Below are 12,225 nucleotides of genomic sequence, written 5' to 3'. Positions count from 1 at the left end.
GCAGGGCCGAGGCTAACCTTGTCTCTCTGGATCTGGGTCCATCTCCCTTCCTTCTTGACTTTCAATTTCTTATCTTCCTAGGCTTTCTTCGCCTTAACTTTGTTGGGGGGGGGAAAAAATAATCGGTTTATCTATGAACCTATGGCATTTTCCAAATGTGTGAAGAAATGAGACAAAGAATAGAGAGATTCAGGGAAAGAAGGGAGGGAAGATACTTAAGAAATACTGGGGGCATCCTCCCCAGCCCACCAGACTTTCTTTTCCATCTGCAAATCAAAGTCCTCAGAATCCTGAATGGGCAAGGTCATTCCATGTTGATAAAACCCAGGCTAACAGAGAAAGGGTGGGAGGGCCCTGAAAGGAAACCTGTTTGTGAAACTGAGCAATGGGCTCCCTTGGAAAGAATAGAGACATATGTGATGAGATGGCTGGAACCTCATTTGAATTTAAGGCCCAGAATAAGCTCCCCCTCTTTCTGTGCCTTTTCTCTCTCCTGCTTGTGACTTTTTTCTTGCTTCTTCACTTCCCCTCTCTCTTCCCGTGTCCCCACTATTTTCCTTTTCCCCCTTTGTCTCTCTCCCCTCATGTCAAATCCTCTTCTAATTTCCTCGAACTTGTGCCTCATCTGCCTCCCTTTTCTCAGGGAAACGGATGTGAGGAGAGAAAAGTAAAACAGAGAAAGCAAAGGCCGATGGATTAAAAAACGTGTAAGACAACCTAAAGGTAATTTTTTACAGTTATAAATTCCTATAGATATAAAGGACACACATGACACTTTCACAAAAAGTTGTAAAAAAGTTGAATGTTTGAACATGGAATCTTATTGCTTCTATTGTAGTGACAATAGAGGTGGACTGGAATGTTGAAAGTTGGTCATGGTTTCTGCTCTTAACTACACAGCCTCCCACAACATAGCTACTGTGTGTGTGTTTGTGTGTGTGTGTGTGTGTGTGTGTGTGTGTGTGTGTGTCTGTGTCTGTGTGTGTGTACCCATGCATACATGTGTACACTTTGGGGCCTGAGTTTGTAGAATTGAAGAGAAGGTTGGAGAACCAGGAGTGGCTTTGACGGGAACATCATGCCCATCTCATCAGGGCTCTGATGATAATGGAGGTGCCCACCCTTCTTTTATCCGTTCTGTCACGCTCCCACTAAAGTCAGCGAGGTTAGCACAGAGTATTTAGTTTATTAACAGAGCCCCACCCCGATGCACACCATGGGCCAGAGGTTATGCATCAGAGGAAAACAATGTGACCAAAAAATAACAAATGCCCACACACAATAATCCCCTGGCCTTCACATACAGTGCTTAGTCTGTGCCTATGTTTTTGTGTATTTTTTCCTTTTAAGTAAGTTCTCAATATTATTCCACTAGAGGCCCAATGTACGGAATTTGTGCAAGAGTAGGCCTTCCTTCCCCTGGCTGCTGGCACTGGCTTCCCTCTGGTACCAGGGACCCGAGCTTCCCTCGCAGCCCAGGCTTCATCCGGAAGGATGTCCGGTCTAGTTAGCATATTTCACTTTTATTATTATAGATTAAAAAGAAAAGTTGGATTATAAATTTGTATTTTACTTATTATAATCACTTAATTTATGCATATTTAGTTTTTATGTTTTTTATTTGACAGAAATAACTTTATTCTCTATTTTAGACTTTTGAATTAATTGAACTGACTTCTCCATCTTTTTTATTTCCCAGATAAATACAAACTACTAAACTAAAAAACAAGCAGAGCTCAAGAAATAACAGCCAACACAAGGAAAAAACAAAGCGGTGTCTTCCATGTGGCAGAAATAAAGGCTCCCACTAATCATTAAGCACTTATGCCAATCTCATTGCTTAAAGCCTAATTACTGTGGGGTATCCATTTTAAAGGAAGATATATATATATTAATATATATGACTTTTTATTCATAAACTCAATTTTTACCTATAGGGCTTCTTTGGGGTTATTGGAAAAGTTTGGTTTTCTCTTTGGTTTTACCTTCCTTTCTCCTTCGGACATTAACCCAACACCACACTGTTCCTAACATTGCACCTGTGGCATCCTTGAAGGCGGGGCCATGTTATTTCCGTCTTTGTGTTCTAGCTGAACGCCTGGCCTGAGAGACAGTATTTATGGAATCAAATGCCATTTTCAGAGTGTTGTGTTTTTTAATCCCCATACTTTTAAAAATAAACTATAGGCAGTCTCCAACCAAAAAAACAGTTTGAATTTTTGAAAGCCACCACTTGGTCCGGGGCGGGGACACACACACACACACACACACACACACACACACACACACGTATGTACTACTATTTATAATACCTTAAACAATAAAAAGAAAATACATTAATAAATAAAAAGCCACCACTTATTCTTTTTCACAAAGCTGCCAGTGATCTATAATGTGCTTTGCATGCATTCTCCATCTTCACAGTAATCTGAGGATATTGCTACTTTTCTGTTTTACAGACAGATGCCCAAAGTGAAACTTAGCAAGGTTACGTTGCTTATTCAAAGTCATACAGCTAAAACATATACATTGAGGATCACAGTGGTTGCAGTATTGAGAAAATATCAGTGCCAAAGAGTGAGAAGTGCTTAGATTCTGGATGTGAAGGTAGAAATGAGAGAATTTCCCACTGGATTGAATCTACAGGAGAAAGAAAGCCTCACCAACTGGAATAGTGAGATTACCATAGATTGAAATGAAAAAAACTAAACATAAAAAGTTATGGCATGTTCAATTTTTAATAATCATTAGAAATTCAAATAGAGGCATTGAGCTAATAGTTGAATATATGATTCTGGAGTTACGATGAAGAGGTTTAGGCAGAGACAAATTTAGAGTTGACAGTGTATAAAGCCACCATGACCAGACAAAAATACATAGGTAGTGAATGATAAAGAACATGATAAGAACAAATACAAAGAATTAATGTGTATAGTGCCCGGCATGTTTTAAGCGCTTTATGTAAATAGATTCATTTGGTCTTCACAACCACTAAAAGAGGGAGCTACTTCTATTATCATCAATTTACAGGTAAGGAAATGGAGTCTTGGAGAAATTAAGTTCATTTCTTCTGATCAAAGAGCTAGCAAGTGGTAGAATTGGGATTCAAACCCAGGCAGAGAGAGGTAAAATATTAAGTGTAACCTGAGACACTCCAACTTTTAGCCATCAGGGAGATAAGGAAGAACCAGAAAAGAAGACTGAGAAGGAGGTTCCAGTGTGTAGGCAGAGAAGCTAAAGCAGTTGGGAGTCCAGAGGACAAAATGGAGAAAATGCTCAATGGCATCAAATGCTTGCTGGCAGGTCAAGGAAGACAAGGACTCAACACTGACCTTGGCATTTAACAAAGTGGCTCTAACAGGTTACCTTGATAAAGGCTGTTTTGAAGCTGCAATGGAGTTAACTCTCAATCAGAGTGAGTCCAAGACTGAATAGAAGAAGCATTAGAGTTCAACTCTCTGGAGTTCAGCACAGATATCAACCCAGACCCAGTTAGAGGTATTCACGTGTGGATATGAAGTAAAAGTGGTAGCTGAGATTTATTACATTAAAAAAAAAATAGAGACTTGATTGGGCGCTTAGTGAGGAAGAGATATGGGCAATTTTATTGCCCTATTTAGGAGAATAAACCTGGTATTCTTTTTCTTAGATTCAGTCTTGGTCTTTCTCTTATTAGAAAAAATTTCCAAGCTCCAAACATATCTGCCTTCTCTCCAAAGTAAAATGTCTCCTGGACCACATTTCATTTGATTACACATCCCCAGACTAGCACACGGCCACCCAAGGGCACACAAAAAAAGTGGGATAAATGACTAACACCCTAAATATTGAGTATGCTACTTTGAAGTTATTGTTGACTACTTGCTGTTCCCATAATAAGCCCATGCTTTTCTCTGTGTTCTTCACTCATTCAAACTGATAAAAGTTTTATCTTTTTAAAAGGCATGTACAGTATAAGATCTTGATTTTCCTATTATTATGGTTCTTTCAATAGTGGTTTCTTTCCTTTCCCTGTCCTTCTCCCTCCTCATTAGATAACAAAGCTTCTCCTAGTATAAGACTTTTTACCATTTTTTGAGCCTTATTTTCATTTACTCTATTACATTTTATGTTTATGGACTTGTCTTATCTTGTCTCTCCCCACCTTACTTAATTCCTCCAGGACAGGGACTGTCCCATGTTTCAGTTCTCTACAGCATAGTACTTAGATGTAAGAAGTATATAATTAATGAGTGAATATTAAAGTAACTGAGTTGAAGGATACACACCTGTACTGAATGACACTGATGCTAAACAAACCAAAGATAGTGGGACTTCCCATTCCACATGGCAACAATTGTGTCCTTAGTTTAGGGACGTAATCATTTTGGCTAGATTTATGAAAGTTTAAGAAGTACTATAAAACATCAAAACAATAATAACTAAACACACTTAAATTAGAAAATTTCATGGCTTATTAGTTTGTTTTTTGTTTTTATGGTATTTAAAATTTTTTAGATACTTGTGCAATAATGACTTGCTTCATAATTTCTCTTACATCTCATCAGTAAGCATTCTTTTAATTTACATCATTTCTGATCATCTGGTTCATACAGTTAGAAGTGATTAGGCTACTAATTCAGTTATGAAAACTTTGGCTTTCACTGGTACATAGTGGTGATGAAAACAAAGGGATATAATAGCCTTAGTTAAGGATTTCACATATAACAGTGAATGGTAAAGTCTTGAAAACTGAGATTTCAGACTTGTTGCAAATGGCTGAAGTGCAATATTACTATTTTTACCCTTTAACATAATAAAATGGAACAACATTTTATTACATAAAACTGTAATGGAGTTTGGGCAAATGCTGGGTTAAGCAGACGCCAAATGAGGAAGGAGGAAAGGTTACTCTCCACCATACGTTCGTTTTTACAGTTTGGCTTTCACTACTCACCCGAAAAACTTAGTTACAAATTTGCCAGGGTGACTCTGCGGATGAATGTGCCTTGTGACAAAGACGAACAACTCTTCTGATGGGGTTTTAAAGCACAGATTGCCCATTTCATTCTATTTTGGGATGAAATTATATTTTAACTCCCTATGCTATCCATGTTAGATTCCATATGCAGAGGCTATCAGAATCTTAAAGCTAGGGAAAGTATGTTAACCTGTTATATACGAATGAGAAAATTTAGGAAAGTAAACTTAGGAATAGTTTAGAAAAATTCTCATGCTCTGAAGTCACAGAACTAGTTAGCATCAAAGCTAAAAGTCAAATCCAATTACTTTACCTTCAGTTTCTATATCTTTCACTTTTCCCTCTTCCTTTTTTTTTCTTTTTTTTTTTTTTCTTCACACAAGGACAAGTAATTTGGGATTCTAGGTATGGCTTTATTCACCAGAAAATAAACTTATTTGCCATAGGATTTACCCTCTTTTAAAATGGCAATACCTTTGGGAAGTAAAAATAATAACCAAGATTTGTATAGCACTTGACAAAGGAATTTCCACATATTTTGAGAATTTTAGCTGCTATCTCTCACAGATAATAATCATCTTTTTACGAGGGTGCGGTCCTGTGACCGAGGAGTCCCAGCAGCTGGGGAAGCAAGCCTAGGGAGCCGGCGAGTTCGTTTGGGTAGGGCTGTTATGCACAATTGCTTGGAGCCAGGCAATTGGAAAGTACCGGCCGGCCACGAGAGGCTCCTTTTTAAAGAATTCTTTAAACAGCCAGATCAGTGGTCCTCAACTGGAGATGATTTTTGGCGCCCAGGGGGTCTTGGGCAATGTTTGATAGTCATAATGGGGTCGTGGTCTATGGCATCGGGTAGAGAGCAGGGATGCTGCTGAACATCCTACAATGCACAGAACCCCCATCCCACCCCCAACAAAGAATGATGTGGCCCTAATGTCAATAGCCCTCAGGAGAGAAATCCTGAGCTCGAGAAGAAAAATTCACTGAGGAGCTAGAGGAGGGGGCTAGCTTCTTGAATTGTTATTTTATGCATTTTAGAACTTAGAAAATAAGACACACACATACACACACACACACACACACACACACACACACGACACTCCCCCACCCCACCCCACCCTCCTCGCCCAACAGTTTCTAGGAAATTCCGGAGACTGTTTATCTGGATTTCCTTGCCCTGGATGTGGGTTGCCCCAGGTAATTCTAAACCCATTTACTCGAGTTTTGTGCAACAGCCGTGGCCTTTGGCATTCTTCCTTTCCGGTTTTCAGAACTCGATCCCAGGCTGGTAGTTTTTTGGAATCTCCTGCCGTGGCAGAGAGTTCTTCTGCGGGACACTACCTGTAAGTCAGTCACAGTTTTTGTTTTGTTGTTTTAAACGAATGCTATATTGTGGGACCTGTTTCATAGGCCATGACAAGTGGCCTCCTGGGGAATCGGATTTTCTTCAGGAGCAGGACAGTCATCCACCTGCCCCCGACAGCGCCTCAGGGAAACCTCGCGTCCGAACACAACCTAGCCCGCAGGCACCACGCCAAAGCGGTTTCCTAGGCGCGAGCCCGGCGCCTGCTCGCCTTTTACACTTCGAGGCGCGCCAGTGCGCGCGACCCGCCGCTGATCTGACCAATGAGCGGGCCCCCTCTCCGCGCCGGCTCGGGATTGGGCGACGAGCGCCAGGCTCTCTGCTTAGCAGCGGGCGGGGCGCGCCCAGGAGGAACTGGGATAGGCGCGCCCGCTACGTCGGTCCCGGGAGCGCGTGCGCGTGCGCGTGCGCGTGCGCGGTCTCGCGGCGGCCGGGGGGGCCGGTCTCGCGCGGTCTTGAGGCGGAGTCGCAGGCGGCGGAGACGGCGGCGGCTGGCGGTGGGGCGGAGGCGGGGACTGGGAATTGTGAGGTGGGGAATCGGGAGTTTCTGGATTCTTTATCCGGTATCTAAAGTGCCGCCGGGGAGCTGTGGTTTCTGCAGTCTTTAGGGGCGGCTGCGACCAGCAGGACCGGCGGCCGCAGTGGCGCAGAGGTAAGAGACGGACGGCGGCGGCTCGGTGGGGAGAGGGAGGTCTTCATCAACAGGTCCCCCCGGCGCGCGGCGGGGAAGGGGCGCCGGGCTGGTCCCCTCCCCCACGCGCCGGGTGCTGGGCCCCGGGGGGGACCCTCGGCTGCTCTACCGGCTGCCCCCACGCAGCGGGATCCGCAGACCGTGGCCGAGGGCGTGAGCACAACCTTTGTCCCTTGGAGGAACACTGCCTTGCTGTACCCAGAGCCTCGGTCCGGACGAGGGACCCACCTTGGCAGGGCTCCCGCCCGCCCGCCCGGCCGGCCCGAATAGCAGGGGGCGCGGCTGGGAGTCGCGGGTCCTCTGCACCCCCGTCCCCCCGGCTCGGGGCTGTCCTCTGGGCCGGGTCGGGGAAATGGACCCGGCGAACACTTTCCTTTAGGGAGACGGAATGCAGTCAGCGTTCCTCCGCCTGACTCAGCTCCTGGTATTCAGCTGCTCGTTACGTTCTTTAAACAAATAAACAAAACAGCTCCTTCCTTGTGGCCACTTGTAAAGAAAACCCTACTCTCGTAAATAGTTTCCGATAATTTACTCTGAATTTGCCAGGTGAACTTCGAAGCCTGTAAATTGTTGTCAAGCTGCTGCGTCTAATCAAAGGCGTTTTAAAACAATCTGTAGTGCAAATTATATAACTTCCTAATAATAACTCACCTTGTGTTTCGTTGATTGACATACAGTAATAGGTACGGAATTTAGGTTTCGGTCGAAAGGTGTGTTGTTGGTTTTTTTGGCACTTAGCGCTAAAATTAAAATCGGATAGCTAGGAGGTTTTTTACAAGGATGTAGTGCATGTTTTGGTCTTCGTACTTGTTTAGAATTGTAAGAATTTTGATATGGAAACTCTGTAGAACAAGAATTTTAAAATGTTGGGTTTACTGACAAGGTGAAAGACGTTAATATTTCTGCTTTTTAAAAAGGTATGTTATATTTTAATGATTGTATTCTAATTATGCTTTTGGATTATGCCAGAAGTTAATAACCTATTAAATTCTGCAATAGTAACAAATGACATGTTGGTTATTGGTGTCTTTGAAGCGAAAGTATTGGTGGTAATGAAATTGTTAAATAACATTTTTTGGGATTACGAAGTGCTGATTTTTTTTTTTTTTTACTAGATCCCTGTGGTCCTGGCATAGTACAAGTTTTTAAAGGCTCTTTGAACTATTGTAGCAGGTTGAAGCTATAAAATTATAATGTAAGGTCTTTATAGGTTAAACAGGCAAAAATACAAAAAACAATTCATGTTATCTTTATGTTTTTGTGTGTGTGTCTTATCCTCGCCTGAGGATATTTTTTCCCCCATTACCTTTTTAAAAATCTGTATTTTTTATTGACTTCAGAAAGACAGGGAGAAGGAGAGGGAGAGAAAAAAACATCAACGATGAGAGTCATTGATTGGCTGCCTCCTGCATGCCCCCTACTGAAGATCGAGCGGGCAACCTGGGCACGTGCCCTGAACAGAAATCAAACCGTGACCTCCGCAGGGAGGGAAGGAGAGAGAGAAACATCATGTGAGAGACACACATGCAGGTGCCCAGATGGCGAGGTGGGAGAGGCAGGGAGCAAACCCGCAACCCAGGTAGCGCCTTTGACTGGGAATCGAGGAATGGAAACCTCAACTCTCCCTTCAGTGCGAGGGCGGCAGCTCTAACCTGTGGCCCACACCGGCGAAGGCTGTCTTTATGTTTTAAAAAAGCAAGTGAATCTTACCATGTAGTTGAATGATTTTTGGCTAGACAGTCCTGAACTTGACAAGTAAAGATGAGCTCAATAATATTAACTTATTTTAGAATGTTGAAATGATAGAGAATATGTGTTTTACCTGAGGGCAGGCTGCTTTTGTTCTTTCTGAATTTGTGATCTTGATTTAAAAAGTGCATCAAAACTATACCTAGAAATTTGGTCCATTTTATGTATCAGTACACAAGGATGTCCTATTTCTCTGATAATTTATGATTTCACAATGTGTGGGAAAAAATAGTTTCTCTACATAAGGGCTTTATGTTATAATTTTTTTATTATGTACTTAATGAATCATAAAATGATTGAGTTGGAAATATTCTTAATGGGTATATAGCCTTGCTTTAATTTTTCAGGAAAAGTGAGGTATGTAACAAGAAGTGATAGTCTGACTGCTAGTTAGTGACAAAGTTGGAACTAAATGCTAAATGCTTGTCTCCAGATTCTAAGTATGGTGCTCTTTTAATATATACTATTGTTAAAATAAACAAACCAATAAGTTACCCTTCTCAAAATCACATTGATAGGTAGCCATCAGGGTTGATTCTTTTCCTTATGTATTTGTTTCCTTTCCTTTTTTAAATAACCACTACCACGATTAATTCATTTCCCTACGAAGGGTTGTTTTCAGTTTTTTAGTGTTTCAAACAATGTTCAATGAATATCTTTGTGCATGTCTGCTTGAGCACATGTATGAAGATTTTCCTAGAATGTATACATATCTATGAGTGGAATTGCTAGGCCATCGGTTGATGTGCATTTTCAATATAGATGCAGCCAAATTATCCTCCTAAATTGTAATAATTGCCACACTTGGAATTGTCAGATTGGCGTTGCCAGATTTTTAAAATTTTCTGTCACTCTTATTCGTGAAAAATGATGTAATTGTATCTTTCTTTCAGAAAGACTTTATTTTTAGTTTACATGAAATGAAATTAACTCTTTTCATTGTACAGTTGTTTGGGTAATTGCATAAAGCTGTGCAACTACAAAATCAAGATACAGAATAGTTGCAGCACATCAAATTCCCTTTGAGCTACTCTTTTACAATGAACCCTTCATCCACCCTAAACCCCTGGTAACTAATGATGTTTGTCTTCTCTAAAATATATAAATGAAATACTTTGAGTCTGGTTTCTTTCATTTAGCATAATACACTTGTGTTCATTCATGCTGTTGAGTGTACCAGCAGCTTTTCTTCAGCTTTATTGCTGAAAATAGTATTACATTTTATGAATGTACTACACTTTGTTTACCCATCCACCAGTTGAAGCACATTTGAGTTATTTTCAGGGTTTTTCTTACATGTGTTTTTTACTGTGAATAAAACGAGATTCTTTACGAATAGGTTTTTGTGAGAACATGTCTTCATTTCTCTTGGATAAGCACCTGGAATTGGAATTGCTGGGTCAGATGATAAGTGTATGTTTAACTTTATTAAAACTCTGTTGTGGGAAGAATTAATGTCTCACAAGTATATCTAATCTCTGGAACCTGTGAATAAATTAGGTTGCATGGCAAAGATTAAAGTTGCAGATGGAATTAAAATTGCTAATCAACTGACTTTTAAAATATTGAGTCTATTGTGGATTATCCAGGAGGGCCTAAAGTATCACAAAAGACCTTAAAGGAAAAGAGAGAAGCAGTAGAGTCAGATAACAAGATGTAACAAGGAAAGCAGAGCCAGGGAGATAGAGTTCTTGGTTTTGAGGATGGAGGAGGGGGGGCATAAGCTAAGGAATGTAGAGATCTGTAGAAACTGGAAAAAGCTAGGAAATGGATTAACCTGTAGACCCTCCCAGGAAAGAATGCAGCTTGATTTTATTAGTCCAGGGAGTCCTGAGTCAGACTTTTAACCTACAGAAATGTAAAATAAAAAATTTGTGTTGTGTTAAGCCATTGAGTTTCTGGTAATTTGTTACAGCAGCATAGCAAACTATATGCTGTAAAACTGTTTTCCAAAGAGGCTGAACCAGTTTGTGTTTTCCTCAGCAATGTGTGAGTGTTACTTTACATCCTCATCAGCACTTGGTATGGTAAATCTTTTTAACTTTAGTCATTCTAGTATGTATGTATCCCGTATCTCATTGCAGTTTTTATTTGCACTTTTCTCATGACTAATAATAATAAGCATCTTTTCATGTAGATTAGGGGTGTCGAACTCAATCAGAGAAGGGGCCAAAATCTAAAATCCAGCCTAAATCGCGGGCCGAATGGTTTACTGAACATTCATAAACTGACAATGTCATAAACTGACAGCGGAGTGCAGTGATGACAGCGCGGTGCGGGCCACATTGCAAGGCCTGGCGGGCTGGATTTGGCCCGCGGGCCTTGTGTTTGACACATGTGATGTAGATGGTACCCTCTGTATATAGTGGAACTTAGTTCTTGAACTTAATTCATTCTAAGACTGTCAGTGGTTTGTTCAAAATTCGAATCATTTTTCCCATTAGAAATAATGTAAATTGAATTAATCTGTTCCAAACCCCCAAATGATTTTCTATTTTAGCCTTTCTTAGTTGCCTGTGATGGTTGTTTCAAGAGCACTTTCACACTCTTCGCAACATCAGCACTCTTGATGGCCTCTTCATGGTTTTAAAATTGTGCTAGTTGTGGATTTCACTCAGCCATATTCAGTAGCCAAATCAGACATGTGAACAACTCTATCACTTTGCAGTTATTTCTTTTTTAAGCTCTACATTGTTACAGCAGCATAAAAACTTTTTGTTACAGCAGCATACAACTTCCTTTCACTTTGCTGCTATCACTAACCTTAGGACCCATAGTGACTTACTGTATGTATTTAATAATAGAAAGAAAGAAAAATACCTGCAAAAGTATTCACAGCACAATTTCCTGAGATGTTAACAACAGGTTTAGTAGTAAACTGACTCATGCCTTCACATTCTCTCCTTTGCTGCCTGAGATGCATCACTAATCATACAGGTATCAGCCTGAAAGTGTTGTCCGGTTGAGAACTAAAGTTTTGTTTGGCACCCGAGCCATTTTTTCCATGAACAACTTGGTTGCAAATCAAATTGTTTGAGATGGGAGATGTTCGAGAACCCAAGGTTTGACTGTATCTTCTTTGTTGAAGTGTCCAAGTATTTTGCTCATTTTAAAATTTGATTTTCTTATTGTCACATTTTAGAGTTCTATATAATCCTTTGTTAGCTATGTGATTTGTAAAGATTTTTCTCCCAGTGTGTGTCTTGCCTTTTCCATTCTCTTAAAATGTCTTTTGAAGTACAGAAGTTTTACATTTTGGTGAAGTCCAAAGTATCAGTATTTTTTTTTTTTTTTTTTTTTTTTATGGATCTCACTTTTGGTGCTGTATCTGTGAACTCTGCCTACCTAACCCAAGGTTACAAAGATTTTCTCCTATGTTTTCTTCCACATGTTTTATATTTTATATTTACATCTATGTTTATTTTCTGTTTTGAGTAAATTTTTGTGTGGACAGAGGTTTGGGTT

General features: G+C 40.6%; 1 protein-coding gene across 3 annotated transcripts in view; it reads left to right on the top strand.

Annotated features, from left to right (window-relative positions):
- The first annotated feature begins 6,707 nt into the window (after positions 1-6,707).
- The window catches only part of PALS1 (protein associated with LIN7 1, MAGUK p55 family member), a 75,785-nt gene continuing 70,267 nt past the window's right edge, over positions 6,708-12,225 (top strand). Inside the window, exon 1 of one of the 3 annotated variants that reach the window (XM_084866641.1) lies at positions 6,708-6,972. The gene's annotated coding sequence lies outside the window, so the exon portion shown is untranslated. The remainder of the gene's footprint in view (positions 6,973-12,225) is intronic. The other 2 variants (XM_084866643.1, XM_084866642.1) reach the window with 2 other exon arrangements.

This window comes from Pipistrellus hanaki (assembly GCF_964339955.1).
Source record: "Pipistrellus hanaki genome assembly, chromosome: 1".
NCBI classification, from domain to species: Eukaryota; Metazoa; Chordata; class Mammalia; order Chiroptera; family Vespertilionidae; genus Pipistrellus; species Pipistrellus hanaki.
This window is presented reverse-complemented; position numbering and strand designations above follow the sequence as displayed.